This window comes from Diadema antillarum, unplaced genomic scaffold (assembly GCF_040938485.1).
Source record: "Diadema antillarum isolate AM-2024a unplaced genomic scaffold, OU_Dant_1.0 seq00001416_RagTag, whole genome shotgun sequence".
In the NCBI taxonomy this organism is placed as follows: domain Eukaryota; kingdom Metazoa; phylum Echinodermata; class Echinoidea; order Diadematoida; family Diadematidae; genus Diadema; species Diadema antillarum.
The window spans coordinates 567501-586800 of NW_027272168.1; the positions used below are offsets into that span (position 1 = coordinate 567501).

The 19300-nt window shown below is 37.9% G+C and overlaps 1 protein-coding gene across 1 annotated transcript in view; it reads right to left on the bottom strand.

Moving 5' to 3' along the window:
* Positions 1-19300, bottom strand: part of LOC139709230 (uncharacterized) — an 86467-nt gene that overhangs the window by 32662 nt on the left and 34505 nt on the right. The gene's annotated exons all lie outside the window — the stretch shown is intronic.

Here is a 19300-nt window from a genome sequence, read left to right on the forward strand (position 1 = left end):
GTGTGAATACATTTATGTATGCGCATATACAGTAAACGGTGTATTGGATAGGACCCTAATAAGAGAGAGAAAATTTTGTGTGTTCTTTATTGTCCTTTACGTTTTCACCTATCTTATATTACATTCAGTCCGTGCTTTACAGCTGATAATGCCTAGAACACATTTCTATACACTGTCTCATATATACATGTATATATATATATATACATATATATATATATATATATATATATACATATATATATATATATATATATATATATATATATACATCTTGGAATTTTCCACGTGTTGGACTTCGAATGTTATCATATATATATATATATATATATATATATATATATTTAATGTTGATAGGATGATTTTACGGTTATTTCATCGGTCAGTAATTGATAGTGTGATGTTTTTCAGTTTTGTGGTTTGGTACGGTGGGTGCAGCTAGAAAAGAAGATTAAAAGAAATTACAGAAAATGCTGGCGAGATGACTGGTGATGGGTCAAATCAGACACATGAATGCAATAATAGGATTTCGAAATAAGTTTAGTAAATACTCGGAAATATCAATCACCCTTTTCATTAATGTTATACTTTAATGCGATCAAAAAAAAATGGTACAGGTCAATGAAAGCACGGACTTCACATTCCTTGATAACTCTTTTGTTCCGTTCTCGATTTCTAAATGCAATGAAATACATGTAATGAACAATAAACCTGTAACCACGTATTTCTTTTACTCTTTTTGAGTATATGATTTTATTGTGTATTAAAAACTGTATAAAATTTTTATGTATGTATTTTTCATGTATGTATGCATCTATGCATGTAGATATCCCTGTTTGTATAAATGGCAAAAGAAAAAAAATGTTTTATATTGGACAATAAAATGAAATGTGAATCCCAATCTGAATCTGAATATATATATATATATATATATATATATATATATATATACAAGGCTCGAGATTAGCAGTGGCCCTTAGTCGCACAGTACGTGATATCTTTAAGCCCTTTATCACACCTGCCAATTTGCTCATAATAGTGTCATGTTTTATTGTATATTTTAATGTTTTATTACAGTATATCATTTCATTTTTTATGCTTTCTATACTTCGGGCCACACACACATACCACATACAAAATCAAATTATTTTTGCGGCACGAAACTGCCACCAAAATCAAATTAAAAAAAAAAATGAAAAAAAAAATCATCGTTCATCGCACTGTTTGTGACTGTGCATAATGTACATGCAACAATCAGAGTTTTCGACAAAACGGAGAAAACAGACTTGAGAGAAAGAAGGAAATAAAGGGGGGATGTAGGCAGCTATACACAATAAAGAAGCGAACTTTAAATGGCAGGGCTTTCTTTATTCAATAATGCCGGAGACTGCCCCTGGTATTTCAAGAGTTCCAGGGAGTTCTTGAATGCATCCTTATAAAGAAACTAGATTACGTCGAAGGGAGCTTCACCGTGCCATGTACTTAGTCGTCCAACTGAATACACAGTTAACTTCTACGACTTTTTTTTCTGCTGTTGTTTTTTTTAACAACCATGTCTTCACTCAATGCTGTCATTTTGATGCTTATAATTCATTCGCTTGTCTACGAGCGTTTCGAGTATGGCCGAGCATTTGGCAGTATGTGACATTAAAATGCAGCAATTTCACTATTTTTGTGTCTTTTACAAGCAGGAAATCAGGCATTTTAGGAAGATGAGGAAGCGAGGGAGGGGAATGGGTTTGGAAAAAGCGAACATTTTTTTCTTTGTTTTTTGTTCAATCAGCATGGCAGGGTAACTTATAATCTAACGCTTGGCTTCCGACGGGAATCGTCAGATATTGCAGTTTATGTCGCCACGTTCCCCATCGCTTGGGCTGAGGAACCGGCGTAATTAATTGCCCAAATGGCGCATATGAGAGTTATCTTCGGTAGATATGGATAAATCAGTGGCTGCCTCGGATATCGTGCATATTGCTGCTGAAAATAAGCAAACATTGCATCGAACGAAAGGTAGAATTTTTCCTTTCTATATCTCTGTAAGCAGGTCTACTCGGATAGAGATGACTTTAGGAAGTTTTTGTTATTGTCTTTTTCGTAGTTGTTGCTGTAGTAGTTGAGATGTTTTAGTGAGTAGTTTTTTTTAATCGACACGTTAGCCAGTTATGAAAAAAACTACACTATTCCAAACACGTTCAAAACCGTTCAGTCGTAGGTTCTTTGTAACAATCTATTGAAATTGAAATTGAAAGCTATTGTACATGAAAGCATGTACAAGGTCCTTATCCAACAGAATTTCCGGGTAAGCATGTTTATTTGTGTATTACAGTTCAGCACAATCAACAGAAACAGTTGGTATCTTTTCACCTTTCGATAACAGGATCGACTTGTTCTTAGTCAGATGAAAGCACCTGAAGTTTCCACCAGCTTGCTGTAGTTATACAGCCCCAAAACCACTGTCTGGGACTACGTTAAAGATGGTGTAGACCAAGACCAGGCAAGCCAAAAATTTACTTCTAGTTTAACTATTTGAAGTTTACAAGCTACACGAATAATGCCAGATGTTTACTTTCCAAGTGCTAAAAGAGATACAGTTCTGGCCCCAGAAGGTCTGATGGATAGCGAAAATGGGCAGACTAAAGTGGATTTCGAGCATCCTTAGTTAATTCATAAAAGACCACCCTTAAACTGTCGATTTGATTTTGAATGGTCGAAATTCAGATGAAATAAATTCGCAGGTGTCTCTTTTTTTTCTTAAATCTAAAGCGCATTTTGAGCATGTCACCGAACAGACCAATAATCACTGCTTATAGATTGTGACTGGGACACATTTTGTCCCGAATGCTTCGCTCTTTAAGTTGAAGAGTTTTCGAGGGATTATTTTTCTTCCTCATAAGGTTAAGTGGGTCTCCGGCTGACATACAGCGTCGTGGTTCACACCCACACCAGAATAATCTAAAGCAGATCCTTTTTCAGTAAACCCAGCTGAGTAGCAAATCGTGCCGTGTCCATTACCGCAACCCTTCCCTTAAAACGCTGCTTGCCAAATATCCAATTTTGACGACCTCGGAACTCCTGAATCCAATATGGCATCATCTTGTCTGGCACGTGATGGGTTAAGGGGAAGACGTAACTAGATAATGTATGATTGCAGTTTGAGATGGATAGATAGAAGGAGAGAATGAAAGAAGGGGCGGATGGAAAAGGAGGCTGATGGAACGGACGTGGGGGCAGAGCAAGACAACGTGACAATTAAAGTGATTCAGTATTCGTCACCCAGAATACACCAGGAATCGCTAGGCATAAAAAGGTGCTTTGTTGAGCGAAACGAGGTGTGACCTTCTGCCCCGATGTAAGTGCAGTATACTCTATATACAACCTCCCTCGAATGACATGTAGAGATGTGTATATTATGATCACGATTCCATCAAATTACGCGCATGGGCAGTGTCACTTTCGCTTTTTTCATCAACAAGTCTGGCATCGGTACATTATTAGAGCAAGTGACACCGGGATAGTAATGTAAATTGCTATTTGATGACTAAATTTCAGCCTGAGGTTGCATTACGTTTAAACGCCACAAAAACTTTAGGTCACAATGATAATCTATTATAACTATCTATATCGTTTGTCGCTCTGACACATTTCTTCTCTCTCTCTCTCTCTCTCTCTCTCTGTCTCTCTCTCTTTCTTTCTGTATTATACATACTTTATTACTGCATGATTTGTGTCTGTGTGTGTACATAACATGCATAAAACTTTAAAAAGCATAAAAAGTATGTATATTATATGTGTGGACGCGTACGATTTGAGCGTATATATTTCCGAATGTATGTATGGCTGCCGTGTGTTTGAATGAATTTGTGTCTAGGCTTCTATATTGCTCATAATGTTCACCTATAATAAAATGTAGGACACGAATCCCATAATTTTAATCAAGATCCTGTTGTAGGCCCCTGCAATGTAATGTATATGTTATGTATGTATGTATGTATGTTATTTGTGTGTGTGTGTGTGTGTGCGTGTGCGTACAGTAATTCATCAAACCTGTCAAAATATGAACCTTTTAGTGCAAAAAAAAAATCATACCATCTCTTTTGAACTCATAGCAATTCTTCGCTTCCTGCCGTCACAAGCCCGTCCCGTGCTAATGGGTGCCCACCACCTGTGTGCTAATCAGCGGTGATAAGGCGAGGATTTTCATCCGTAAAAGGAGCATACAGTCCTCGCTCCATGGCCCATGCATGTGTAATGTAAGATCTTTAAATATGGAATGGTGAGCTGCAAGAAGTGTGCATGCAAAGACGTCTAGAAAAGTCGGAAGAAAAGTGACATACAATTCTCATGTGGCAAAATCTAATCTCATGTCAAAGCCTAATCCTTGACTTGACGATTTCAACATTTTTATGTCTTATTGACAGCTGAAAAATCTTTAAAAAAGCCTAAAGCGAGTAAAGAAAATATGAGCAAGAAAGCTATCAAGAACTGATGTTGTAACATATGACTGCTTGTAAATTTAGCAATAGATGGATACATGCCATTTGAAATTCAGAAACTACTTTCGTAGCCCATAAGCTGGAATCATTCACAGCTTTTCCAGCAAAGGAGGATGCTAACAATAATTATTGCAACAAAGATAGTCCCCCACTCTTCGTCACGTTTTAATAGGTCGTTCGTTAACTTGAACTGAGCTCTCTTTGTTTACAATTTGTATTATCCCGACACTGTTGCTTTGTTTTTATTCAGCAGTGTTAGGGGAAAACACACACCTGAAAACAACAAATAAACTCAAAGGTATATAGATTTTCATATCTCTCATGGCAACGAAGAGAATACTTCCAATGTCAACAATTTATCAGGAACATGTTCATTCTCTTGAAAACAGCAAGAATATGCTTGCCGAAATGTAGGGAGTGGGGAGGCCCTTTTCAGGGCCACATACATACCCAAGAAAGAATACGTGGTGCACCGTGAACCCTTCTTCTATACTAAAGGAACATTTCGATGTAACCATTGCTGTAATCACAAAATATACCACTATATTGTTTATCAACAGGGCCGTACTCATTATTTCGTTGGTTAATTTATGTATAATGCATTCATGCACATAACCCTGCTGATACATGGGTGGCGAATACAAGTGCCATTTATTAGACTAGAAATAAGAGCATACTTAATACTTGAAATAAATTATTACACCAACTCACTACCTTATGTCTTACTATGATATATGGGTTTCAACAGTACGCTCTGCTGGGGATGGGGGGGGGGGTTCCTCCTTCCATATACTAATTCATGCAAGTCAATCAAATAACCTGCGGTGTGTCTACTGCTCTCACGGATCTCACTGGGACATTGATTCTGGGTTTAAAAAAGACATGATCAAATACGCATGCAGAACTAATAACTTTTTGCTGATTGCAAAATTGCACGACTTTAGCGTCTGATAGAAACAGAATACGAGTAATTAGCTCAAGCGTCCACTCAATGCGATAAACAAATACGCTCATCAGCTTAACGTTTTGTCCGCCATCTATTGCTATCCATTCTTCTAATGGACATGGCGCCTTGGCACAAAAAGGGTGGGGAGAGGGAGGTGGTTGTGAAAACGGTTATCATTAAGAACGATGCGTAGTTTAGCATGCAGGATACCGAAATCATATACTAGCGCATTTGTTGAAGTTCATTCATTTCATTCATTCATTCATTCATTTATTCATTCATTCATTTTCCATATCCAACAGATTCATAGAAATATGAGATTTCACAGAAACTTTGTGCATAGATTTTACTAGAACACACAATAAAGGAAATTTCTTCAGTATGGAATTAAAAAGGTAAAAAACATTTTATGAGTATGTGAAAATGCTGTAAAGGTTGCGATTGGATTTAGCCACTGTCCGTGGAATTAAATCCACAGCCCACTATCTATGGGGCACAGTAATCCAAGTTTCTTTCAAGTCACGAAAGCCACCTTAACGGGGAAGAAATGTTTCGACGTACTTTTCATTATACGAAGCACATCATTACCAGTCATGGCATCCTTGACGGACGCTGCGCATGCGCGTTTTACAAATGGGTTTGGGAAAACGCCCTTTCCTTGGCGCGTGGAGGTACTAAGGGCTTTTCAAACGCAGACTCTTCCACTGGTGATAAATAAGCTATAACTATACAGGTGGTATCATAATAATAACACTTTCTTGTGTGACCATTTTATGATAGTTGTGTGTATAGGCCTATAGATGTTGTTTGTTTGTGTCTTGTTTTGTTTTGTTTTTGGTCGTTACTGTTAGCACGAGTTGTGCTCATCAATCGTTAAGGAGTGTTTCCCAAGGCATTCATGAATATTTATAGGTGCTTCTGTTGGAGTCGGATGATGAAAGTACTTTGCAATTCCTTGTTAAAGCCTGAATATGATCTACTTTGCGTTCACTTGTCATGTTACCTAGGAAATCCAGGGCTTAAATTGACTTTTGGCCGCCAATGAAAAATCTTCGTTCTCATGAATTATGAGTGTAAGATATAGATTCATTGCTGTCATATCTCATTTTGATGAGCTAAACATTAACATTTAGAATCGTAGCAAATAAAGTGTGAGGATGTAAATAATAATAATAATAATAATGATAATAACAAATTCTTATATAGTGCATTTCAGATTTGAAAAGAATTTCAGTGCGCTTTACAAACAAAATACCATAATACAAAATATAACAACAAAAATTGCAATTTACCAAAGGACGATAAGTATGAATGAGAACACTTTAATGAGGAAACGCCTCTAGATATCTGTTGCAGGTGAATTGAAGGACGAGTTCACCTTCATGTTCATGTGGATTGAGTGAATGCAGCAATAGGCCTATTAGCAGAACACATCAGTGAAAGTTAGAGAAAAATCTGACAATCTGTTCAGAAGTTATGAATTTTCAAAGTTTCTACAGTTCTACGCAGTTACGGCTCGATGAGAAGACTGCAATACGGGTTATGATGTCACATGCGTAGAACATTATAAGGAAAATGTAGAGAGAATTAAAAAATAATAATTTTCTGCCTAAAAAAGGACACATTCCTTCAATTTGTTTACTGACGAATGTTAAGGGTAATATCATTTCCCCTGTCACCTGAAAATGGCAAGTTAGGTGTTCTTTTATGCGAGAAAAGTAATATATCGTGATATTTCTGTGGTATTTCTTCATATCGTTCTACACGTGTGACATTACAAACTGCAGTAGTCTCCTCATCCAGCGATGGCGGCGCTGAAACTTAAAAAATTCATAACTTTTGAACGGATTGTCCGATTTTCTTTGTTCTACTAATATTGCTGCATTCACTCAATTCACAAGCAGTATGAAGATGAACTTTTCCTTTAAACATCCAATTTACAATGGCTTGATACATGGCAATGCGGGTGGTGGAGATTAACAACAATTAATCTTGTTGTCTTCCCCATTGCCTGTGCAGATTACGGCATTTGAAAAGAACTAGCGGATCTGCAGCGTAGGGGGTATAATACAAGCTATTGTCTATATCAAGTCCGGTTATATTATGCTGTACTGCGCGGCGTAATAAATTCCGATTGTGAAATAGAGGAAAGTAATATAATATAACATGACTCTGAATTCGAATGAGAGATAGGCAGAGAGATAAAATGTCCCATCCCGTTTGGATCACTTCATGCATTCGAGTAAGTCTCAGGTACAGAAGCAAGGAGAGACAAATCTTACACGGTACGTTGGTAAAGGGAAGAAAGAGAGAGAAAAGAGCGGGTAACAGCTGGAGAGGGGTGGGGTGAATGTTGCATGTTAGCAGACGAGAGACAACGACGCTAGGAAGAAAGCAGCCTGGTGCATGAGGAGAAAGTGATGGACGACGGCGTGAATTGGGAGGAAAAAAGAGGCCAATTTCGAAGACAAAACAAACATGTGGTTCTCCGTCACGTCGACAAGGAGAATGCATCTGCTCACGAGAGCGGAAGAGACAGCACGGGGGATCTCCGTATGGCTGCATGCTCACTTGCTTTCCTTTCCCAAGGTCCTTGCACTAGACTTGCGAGTCAGCCCCCATCCACACACAGATACAGACGCACAAACACACATACACACATACACACATACACACACGCACACACCCACACCCTAACAAACACGCGCTTTCACATACACACACATAAAAACCACATCAAAATACACACATGAATCACATAAACATGATTACACATAGAAGACACAAACACACACATGTAAATTCACTCGCCATTCACTCTCACATACATATTAGTACACACATGCATATTTATGCACACACACACACACAAAATGGACATTTAGACACACATGTTTACACACAACACATACAAACGCACACACATGCATACACAGGTCGATGATTACCTTATCCATAATGGTCACTTTTCCTCAAAACAGCAAAAACATGGTCAACTCCAGAAATAACATACATAACTGTTTGATGTATTAAAGCAGTCATAGATGCAGTAAAATCAATGGGGGAGAATGCAATAAACGTACATTTCATTGTCTCTGCGTGTAAGTGTCCTGTGATGTGCTCTTACATGCAATGTGTTATGATGTGAGTGTGTATGATTACAGTATTTAAGTAGTTTGTCATTTTTGTGAACATAGTGAATATAAACCCTTCACAGTATCCTGGTAATATGCTATACTCAGCTGTTCGTGTCAGAGGATCCAAAGTTCAATGGACCTAGACAATTTATTTCACTTCATGTTTCCACACAATAAACACGAAAGATGTTTACGACTACTGACTAGTCTGCGCAAAACAAACACATGAAATTTAAGAGGAAAGATATGCTGCTCGTATCTAATAATGAGCATTCTCTATCGGGTGAATAGTGTACATAACTAGAATGTGATGATTAACACAGACAACGAAATAAAAAACGACTGGAAAGAGAAATTCGAAGAAAAGCTCGTCTAGTGTTTACAGCGAGGAAATCGTGCTTCCGCCTCTTTATAACCGCAAGCTTTCCCTCCGTATGCATACAAAAAGGAGGAAAAAAACAAAAACCTTCAGGATTCTACGCATTTTACAATGAAGCTCGCGATCAGTGAACCTGAATTGAGAGGTTTCCGGGGTTTGTTTTTCAACCCGAGTTGAGCCAGGTTTTAGTGTTACCATGGTTACAAAAGTTGCCTTTTCGAACAGTTTGAAACATTGATCGCAGCTAATGAAAACAAGGAGCAATGCTATAGTCACTGATCTCTTCGTAAAGCCTGAACAACTTCTAAATCTTTGCACAGACACATAATAAAGCAGCTTATAGTATTTTTGTTAAGGTGGTAAACCGTGTATACACATATTGGCTTGTTCTTTAAAGTGATATTCTCCAGCATTCATATCGTCTATGGTGTGAATAAAGAAGTTAAGACTTTAACTGCAAAGACACTTAAAGAATAAATTTTGATAAATCCTTTTGAGTCAAGAAGACATATCCAGAATGACGAGTTTCCAATCTACCAACTAATTGTAATGCAAAATTCACCGCACACCCTTTCACTCCCTCGAATGGCAATATTATCTCTCGTTGCTGAGAACCGGCGACCCATTTCGCCTTCCCCCATCGCCGAATCGCTCGCTGCTTGCCATTAATCTTATCTGATCTCTGATTTTCAGTCCTCTTTCTCATCTCAGTCCCGTGTGCATGCAGGGCGGCAAATTTGGTTCCCCGTCTCTCGCGGCTATATTTTTTTTTTCTTGAGGGCCTTAAAAAACAAATCAATGTTTCGGCACCATTTCGAATGGTCATCCGTAATGTTGTTTTTTTTTTAACCCTCCACATCGATGGCAAACAAGCTCCTGAATATGCGTTTGTTGATAAAAGGGTCATTATGTATTTGTGTTTTTTTTCCTTTAGCATAATTTGCTATTATAATCTTACTCATTCTATTAACTGGAAGGGTGCTAATCCTCTCTGCAAGATGAAGAGGTCATAATAATGCTAATTCTCAGGTAGCACTACAGTTTGCAATGAACTCTGGAACCACATACTTTACAACACATGGAATGATCTTTTAGAAGAGCAGTTGAAAACGGCCCAGCAGAAAGTGGTAATTTACATGTAAATACTGCATGAAAGTCTTTTGTTAATTTGGTTGAAAAGAATGCACTTTCACCTGTACATTTCTAAATGCACCAAGTTTCATAACAAATGAATATTTCATAACATAGCTTTGATGAAGACTTTTCAAGGTTTTAGATATCTCAGTTACAAGTCAATTTCAAGGGAAGGTCTGCAATAACCTTAATCTATGCATGCTCAAATTTCAACAAAACTTTAAAATGGTTTATAATGAGCAATGTGTCCGACAATAATCCGAGAGATGAATAGAGCCGGACAGATTTGGAGAATTACCGCTACAGCAAGCTTTATCAGGGAAGGAGAAATACTATTATCGAAGAACATACTCAGTGTATGCACAGGACAGAGTAGATCGGTGAGAATTGGATGCGCGAGTTTAACTTTGGGACTGTTTAAATCCACGAGTGTAGCGAGTGGGTTTTAGACAGTTTCCAAAGTTAAACGAGAGCATCCAATTCTCACTGATCCACGAAATAGGCCTGTACATCATTTGTGTTATAAAATGGGCCTGTAAATTCATGAAATACAACCATTTTCCCCATCATGCATCCGGTACACCTACAACACTGTACAAGACTTGAGCCATGCGTTCGGATTTTACCGGACGCATGGCTCAGTGTGGATCAGTAAAAATCAATGCATGACAATGAGCAATCAGATTTCAGAGATTCTAAAGCCCAATTTATGATATAAGTTGCTTCATTGCAAGAAAGAAAAAAAAGATGAGGGAATGTTAAACTTTAAAAGACAGTTCTACGGAAATTTGCTACGAAAGATAATGATTCAGATCGAATCTGCGAACAGCCGAATTTTCCAAGGCAGATTTCATGGGTTATGCAAATATTAAGAAAGCTATAAAGTGGGCGTAGATTGGTATTTGCCTCACAAACGCAGAGTCGAGATTTCGATCTACATACAGAGAGGTTTACTTTTTGCACAGTCACTTAACCCCTCCCCCCCCAAAAAAAAAAATATGTTAAGCTTCTTTCATTTTGTTTAGGGTTACAGAATTATATAAAAATTAGTATTTGAAGAGCACTGTATAACTGGGTGATCAAACCGGAGCGTTTAATTGAATCACGAGAGCAAATTCATATTTGACAGCAATTTTAAGGAGTGCATAATATAGAATGAAGCAAACGAAATCAAAAAGATGAAACAAAACAAAGCCAAGTCTTGTGTAGGTGAACAAATTATATGTTAGGTTGAATCGAAAGTTTGCAAACATGAATTATTGCTTATATTTGAAATTATGAAAATATATTCCTGTGACATTGGTATTGGTATTGATACACTGGATTATCGTTCTGAAGTATACAATTCGAACATTATTTTTAAGAACTCATTCCACTAGAGACATCATTTCATCTATAACATCTCTTTGACCTTACTCCTCCCGAAGCAATGAAGAACACTATCTTTAATGCTGCAATCATACATCATAACACAGTGTCTAACTTCATGATGTGACAAAAGATTCAAATAATAGCATGTCGCATATTACTGAATATGCTTGCAGAAATATTCAACATCTTTAATAAATCTCTCAGCAACAGACGATAATGAAGACTCTGGTGAAGATTTTGGTGGGGTTTATGCTGAAGTTAGATAGACAACGTCAAAATAATGTTCTGCGGCCAACTCTTATGGACATCAATTTATGACTTTTATTTGTTGCAACTTCATACAATCAGACACGTGAAATATCAAAGCACTGATGGTGTGCACTGTCTATGTTGTGAAACCGATCGAAGCTGTCACTGTTTGGTCTCGTGATACGTGGCGAGCGCAATGCCATTAACAAATACATATTTTCAATCCCATAATGAAACCAGTGCACTCCTGTATTATAGCTCCGCGCACAATGTTACAGCGCACACTGCTTCACTGGGCGAAAGATAACAATATTTGAGGGGGTGATAAACATTGGGTTCGTGTACATTCCTTGCTCACCACGCGCTAGACTGTATATGGAAGATGGATCGAAACTCATTTACGGGAAAAGCTCGCAGGACCGTCCCAGCACGCTCTGATGCCGGCATCAATTCGCTTCATCTTGATATTAATCCGCAGTATTTCATGCACTGAGCACCGAAGCACAGCACCATGATCCGCTTCCTGCTAATGAATGCAATCTCCCTTACCTGCCCCACCCCACCTCTCTCCCTCTCTTTAAGTACCTGTCTATCTATTGCTCTCTCTTTCATATGTACGTATGTTTTACCAATTGCATTTGATCTCAACTCGCACACGCCCATTCGTGCAACCAATTAAACGACATGCCAAGGTACTACATGACTCTGGGATGTCCACAAAGCGTACAATTTCCGAGGTATATATGATGTCTACTCAGATGCATATACCAGTAATTGGCCGCTAGCAGCTTTTATATCCCCCCCCCATCAATGATACATGATCACACACACACACACACACACACACACACACACACACACACACACACACATATATATATATATATATATATATATACACATAAATGAATATATATATACATAATATATACATATATATATAAAGAGAGAGAAAAAAAATACATATACATGTATTAATATGGATCAATGATTTATATAGAGGAGCACCGTTTCTGTCTTTTGTAAATATCCATGAATAGAAACATTGGTACTTACATGAGCCGCACAAGATAAGTGACAGTCAACCCTATATGGATATAATATTATGTAACTGGTTACTCGTTTATCTACATGTCGACAAATTTATCTACCGCCTATTTATTTCATTTAGTTACCTATTTCTATTATTCATACTTGGTAGGAATGAATGCGCTCTGTCACGGGGCCATTCAATCGTACGCAATCATATACAATAATGTGCCATTAACACATGATAAATGATTAAATCTTATACTATGTATAAGTCAATTTCCATTAAATATTCGGCGCCTATATCCACATTTCAAAATCACCCATCCAAAAAAAAAACAACAATTCTCAGATATTAGGAGTAATGAACATACATTAATCATATGTAATTTGTACTTTCTGTAGTATAGTTTTCTAGTGTTTTGTGTTGCATTAATGTAGGTATTTTAGCTGTAATTCTTGGGATCAGCCATAGAGAGACCAACGATCTATGTTGATCCCCCCACAAACTGAAATAACGGTTCTCCTGTAATGTTTTGTCTCTTGTCAAATTGTTATACAAGTTGTACATTTTTCCTGTATTGTTTCAATGTTCTATGTATAGTTCTTGTATTCTTTGCAAATGCTTTTTATCAGGACGTGGAAATCAATATAATGAAATGAAAGGAAAGGAAATGAAAATAATTCGGACAAAATTTAGCAAAAATGTAAGTCATATAGTCCTAATGAATAATCCATGTAGATAAGGGTGCACTTGAAACCCTTTATGCCCACCCAGAACAGAAACTACTGTGTTATATCTGTTTTGAAATTCCCCTTTACCTCTCTGGCTCGCTCAGCCTGAAAGATAAAACCTTCACATTCTCAGTTTATGCTCTCATTTTTTCATGAAATAAAAAAAATCCACTCTGTTCATAACGCGATTTTTAATAACAAGGTGAAATTCCTTCAGAGAGGAGATACCCTTTAGCCAGAGAGGGAGAGAGTGAGAGAGTGAGATAGAGAGAAATATATCAAGACTCTTGATCTATTCTCTGTGGGAGGTCAATATTATGACAATGTTGCAGGGCCAAGGCTCCCGTGGTCACTTCTTCATAGAGACCACGAAATTTGTGTGCCGAGCCGACGGAGTAAAAATGTCAAGGATAACCGGTGCAGTGTTGTATATTTCATAGCACGGACGAACGCCCTTCGAGTCAATAAACTTTCCAACATATTACGTTTTCAGTTTGTGAAAGTAATACTCCATATTGACTGATAATAACATAAGAGACTGATTTCATCGGTTGTATCGATCACCCCTGCCATTGTTTGAGATGGGTTTATGACAAGCCATATTAGGTGAGGTCATTATTAATTAGCTGAAACAACAACACCAAAAATATCAGTGTTTCCTGATGAGTGACAATATCTAATTCCCTCTAATGTACGGCCGTGCAATCATCACTTAAGAATTTACTACGTAAAAGTGTATGATCTCGACTGCACTCTATTTACTGATTTATGATAATAATGCCCTACCAAGTAACACACATATAGAATACTACGACAGCTGAAAATGTACTTCGACCGCGTAAACATTATCAACATGCACCAGTAGATTGTAATAATACATTAGTATACAACATTTATTTCCCCTCTATGATTTCAAAGTCTTATATGGCACAACCGGCAACATAACAAAAACAAAGAGTCGAAAATGTTGTAGAGCATGGTTTGTCAATACAATGTATTTGGAACGAGCTTCTTTCAAAATACACATGACTCTACCCTTTCGTCCTCTCGAAAGCACATCTTCCTAACCTAACACCCAACCTTGGTATAATCAAATTAGTTCTCGTGTCCTGGGTCATGAATTAGCAACGATAATGACATACGATTTTGATACAAGGGAAATTAGTGTCTGAGCATATATTACACACACCGCTGTTTTTGCATTGGGTGATGATCATTCCCAAACACCATTTCCTTTTCGTTTGTTAGTTCGTTGATAATGGCGTCTCTGTTCGTCATGGGCCGTACGGGCCCAAAATTGTGAGAGTTTAGTCAATATACCAATTTGCAAGAAAGTATAGGGCCTATATGGATATTGTAGCCGTGAGATCTAGAAAAGAGTTATTCAAATCATTTATTTCTAAGGAGTTCATCTCTATACTTAAAAACTATGCTTGCATCGTATGAGGTTTAGGGGCACTGTGGCATAGTGGATAAGACTCTTAACTTTAAATCGAAGGTTCCGAGTTCGAATCCCGTCAAAGGCTTAAGTCCTTGGACAAAATGTTTGTACCGCCCTATGGGTCTTTCGACCGAGGTGTATAACGAGTGCTTGACAACGCTATAGAGTAAAAATAATAGCAGGGGCCCTCTGGTAGAGCAGTGGCAACACTGAAGAGACTACCCTGGACAGAGGGGACAATATCATGAATGTTGTTGTCATTATCGCCGCTATTATTCTATTATCATTATCATTATTATTATTATTATCATTATCATTATCATTATTATTATCATCATCATTATTATTATTATCATTATCATTATAATCATTGTCATTATTATCACTATCTTTATAATCATTGTCATTATTACTATCATCTATGCTCATATTAAAGCGACGGTATAGTATTGGTTGAGATGGGGATTCAGGTTTTAAGTTATTAGATGAACCACTTATGTGAAATATTAAAGAGCATACTATTTTAAGAGGAATTAAAAATTCATTTGATGAAAATCGGTTTTGAAATGGCTGAGATATCGAAAAACAAAGCAAAACAAAGTTGTCCTAATAAAAGGTGAGTCCCACCTTTTATTAGGACCCCTTTGTTTTGTCATCAAATTCTCAAATTCTTGTATGCTCTTTAATACTTCATATAAGTGATGGTTTCTAAATATCTCCCAAAGTTAAAACCTGAATTCCGATCCCTACCAAAACTATACCATCCCTTTGATATCATAATAGTCTCGAGGAAGTCTTGAACAAGCTTTCTGTTTGTCACGAAATAATCCTTGCTATAAAAAGGCGCAATATTTGAATGTTGTGTTATTTGCGAGTATCGTATACACTCTACCGGAGTTATGACCTGCAACAGTGAACGCGCGTTTCATCCGCAGAGTTCACATAACATGGTCTAATTCTTGACATCCTGCTCAGCAGACGGCAAAGAACTTTGACCTTATCATCACTTATTTGCCACCAGGGAACATTCTTATGCTTTGTAATATCTCCCCAACATGCGTACATGCACGGGGATTCCATTTAAGACCCGCCACTGAGAGAAACTCATGCCGTTATTTCATCAAAAAGACGAGGAGGACAAAATATTTAAAAAAAAACAAGAAAAAACAAGAAAAAGAAGATGGGCAAAAACGGATTCGAGTCTGCTGAGACTAAGACTAGGCAGTGTGTTTTGACATGCTAAAATTCAGTTTCCCGCTGAAGAGTGATAGGATTTCACTATAATGATATGCTGCTCCATGGATTCGTTGATGCCATGCAACAGCCCAATAAGTTTGATTAGGACAGAAATGATTTATGCATGTACTATCAGCAGTAGATGTTGATGTACTGTGCAAACCGATAGCTTCCTCTACTTCCATTATGAAGCCTTTCGAAGGGTTCAACATAATCATGCGAGATGATCATTTCCATGTGCATCTCAAGAGTGTGATTTTCTGGGTTTTTTTAAATATTATGCTGAACGTCTAGTGAACCCTGCATGATTTCGTTTGTGCTCCTGTTGCATATTCTCAGTAGTTAATAGGCTCTTTTCACTACAACACAGCTACTGTACAACAGACTTGATATTGTGTGTATTATCTTATTATCTTATTAGAACTGAATGTTCTAATGTTCTATCGTTTAGTTGATGATTCAAGACATTTGAAATTGCATTTGACTCTGCTTTTTTTTGGGGGGGGGGGAGATTTGGTTCTATTTTGGTTATTAGATGAAAATAATTTCACAGAGAATTTGGAAAGTTTCCATCGTAAGAGCAACTCGTGCAATATTAATATGATAGATATACGCCTAGTTTTATTTTCCTTCACGTTTAGAATATTCACGCAGTGTGAACACAATTAAAAATTTTAGAAATTTAAACGTTCACATTTCTTAAATAATTGGCCATCTTTCTATATGTTTCAAGCACAATATTACGAAATACATATACGTGTACATGCGTATGCACGCATAGACACAAACCCACACACGCACACCACACACATACACATATACGTGTGCCAGTATATATGTATGTATGTATAAAGGACTAACATGACTAAGGGGACAAAAGTATAATTCATGAACGTTCTGATATGTATAATGTTCTGTATAACTGGAGTGTATGCATCTCTTTTCTCACCAGGCTGTATTTTGATACAAAGGCCTATATGTTCCGCACATACGCGAAACTGAGGGTGTTTTTTCCCCCGTGGTGCACGGAGTAATCACGTCCCGTCTAGCTGACTGGCTCGCAGGCAGGCCGGTCACTCTGGTGACACGCTCGATGCGGGTATTGATTTTTTTTTCTTCCTTTTTCTACTTTATCACGTTCCAGTTCGGTTCGTGACGCTAATTCACAGACGGCATCGTGGGAAATGGATATTAAAGGGGGTATAGTCAGGGGAAAAGAATGAGACCCATCGGGGTGAGTGAGTGCATATTGATGACGATGCATTTTGTTATTGTTGTCGTTGTTCCTTGAATTATGCAGCAGGTGCCCCCTAGTGTGAATGAGTAATTTGCGCCTGAACGCGTGAAGGAAAAAAGAAGTTTACAAACGAAAGAGAGAACTGAGGGAGGAAACAAGTTTCAGTGCAGAGAGAAAAACAATCATTGCATAATCAGATATGACGATAACAAACACATTAGTTTTACTTCAGTGAGTACAAAACGATCAACGACCAGTGGCTTAAAAAAGGAGAATATTATACAGTTTGAATCAACGAATATACAATTACATCGCAGGCATGACATACAATTATTTCGCGTTCAGAATAGTACATCATTACCACGCTGTGTAAGAAGGATACTGGTGGAGGAGGGGAGATTTGGTAAATATGTATACGACGGATTTTCATGTCTCACGACGATTTCTAAAAATTGCTTGTCATCTATTGATTTTTAAAAATTACATTTTGTGACTATAACGAATCAATATCTTGTACGTGTACATAAAGTGTATGGGCGTGTGAGTGCTGCGTGCGCATGCGCAAAGATAGATGTAATATAGTGGGCATGACTCTAGTTCAGTGGTGTGCATGCGTGTGTTGGTGTCATCGTGTAAAATGTGGGTGCGGGATGTGCGTGAATGCTTTTGGTGTGTGTATGGTGTCTGGAAGATGAAAAGGGGAAAGGAAGAAGGAAAGAGGAAAGACAGAAAGGAAGAAAAAGTACGGTGTGTCTTTGTGTCTCTGCAGCGTGTGCTCTTGTGTGTGTGTATCTATGTCTGTATATCTGCTCTGGTGTATATTTAGGTGTGCACAACAATGATAACAGTCCAAAAGATAGTTGTGTGACAGGAGGAAGAAAGGCGTATGAGACAAGCAGAAATGCTCCTCTGGCCGGGCAGGTGCCGCTCAATACCTCGTGCCAGTGTTATCATAACTGCCTCAGGACCCTATAAGTACATTGTGACTGCGATGAACACCGACAAAGTGTACCCTTTGATCCAATCATCGACAAGTTCCTTGACGTTGTTTGTATTTCTGTTACGTTTGCTAACCCTCCCCGTTTGACTGGTTCTACCGATTTGGCTGAAGAGTGACGAAAGGGTGAATCCCATCAGGTGAAAAAAGACAGGTCTTTACCCACATACACGGCAGACAGATTTCAATAAAGTAACAGGGAGAACGGCGATATTTCGTAGGTTTTAGCAGGACTTTCACGAAACCAGAAACCCAGAATCAACCCGAATTACTGGGCTTTAAACTGATCGCAGAAGCCGCACAAGGACAGTTTCGTGATGCCACGATATTTTGTGGTCGATACTGTTGCCGAGGGGTGCACAGGCCCAAACCGCCAATATCGGCAAACCGCCCACACATTCAGTGTTCATAAATATCAATGGTGTCTTCTTCGGTTGGCATGTGTTGTGATCAGATCTTTGGTTAAAAACTCTATAGAGGTTGTTTTGTTGTGGCTTTTTTTTTTTTTTTTGGTGACAAAAATAGACAAATTTAGGTTACTTTCATCGCAAAAAATCGTCTTTCCGTCACTCGACAGTGAAGATTTTGGCACACTGTTTTGATTTTCCTATTCTCAAAAGGTGATTGATATAGGCCTATCAGCTCACAAGGCTCTCATAACAAAGGCTCTGCCTAACAGTGTCCCCTTTCTCGCTGCGCTACCAATGCAATGTGAGTCCTCAATTTTCGGGCAAATTTATGAGTTTTCTTGGACTGTAAAAGTAATGTCAACGTAACCTGACATAAATGATAGAATTGACATTTTCCTCTTTTTGAAAGAGAGAGAGAAAGGTATGTGACATTTTCTTTTTGTGTCAGTTTAGTGTGTGTCAATATAATCCCTACATCCAGACGAGATGGTGCAGTTTCCTATTTT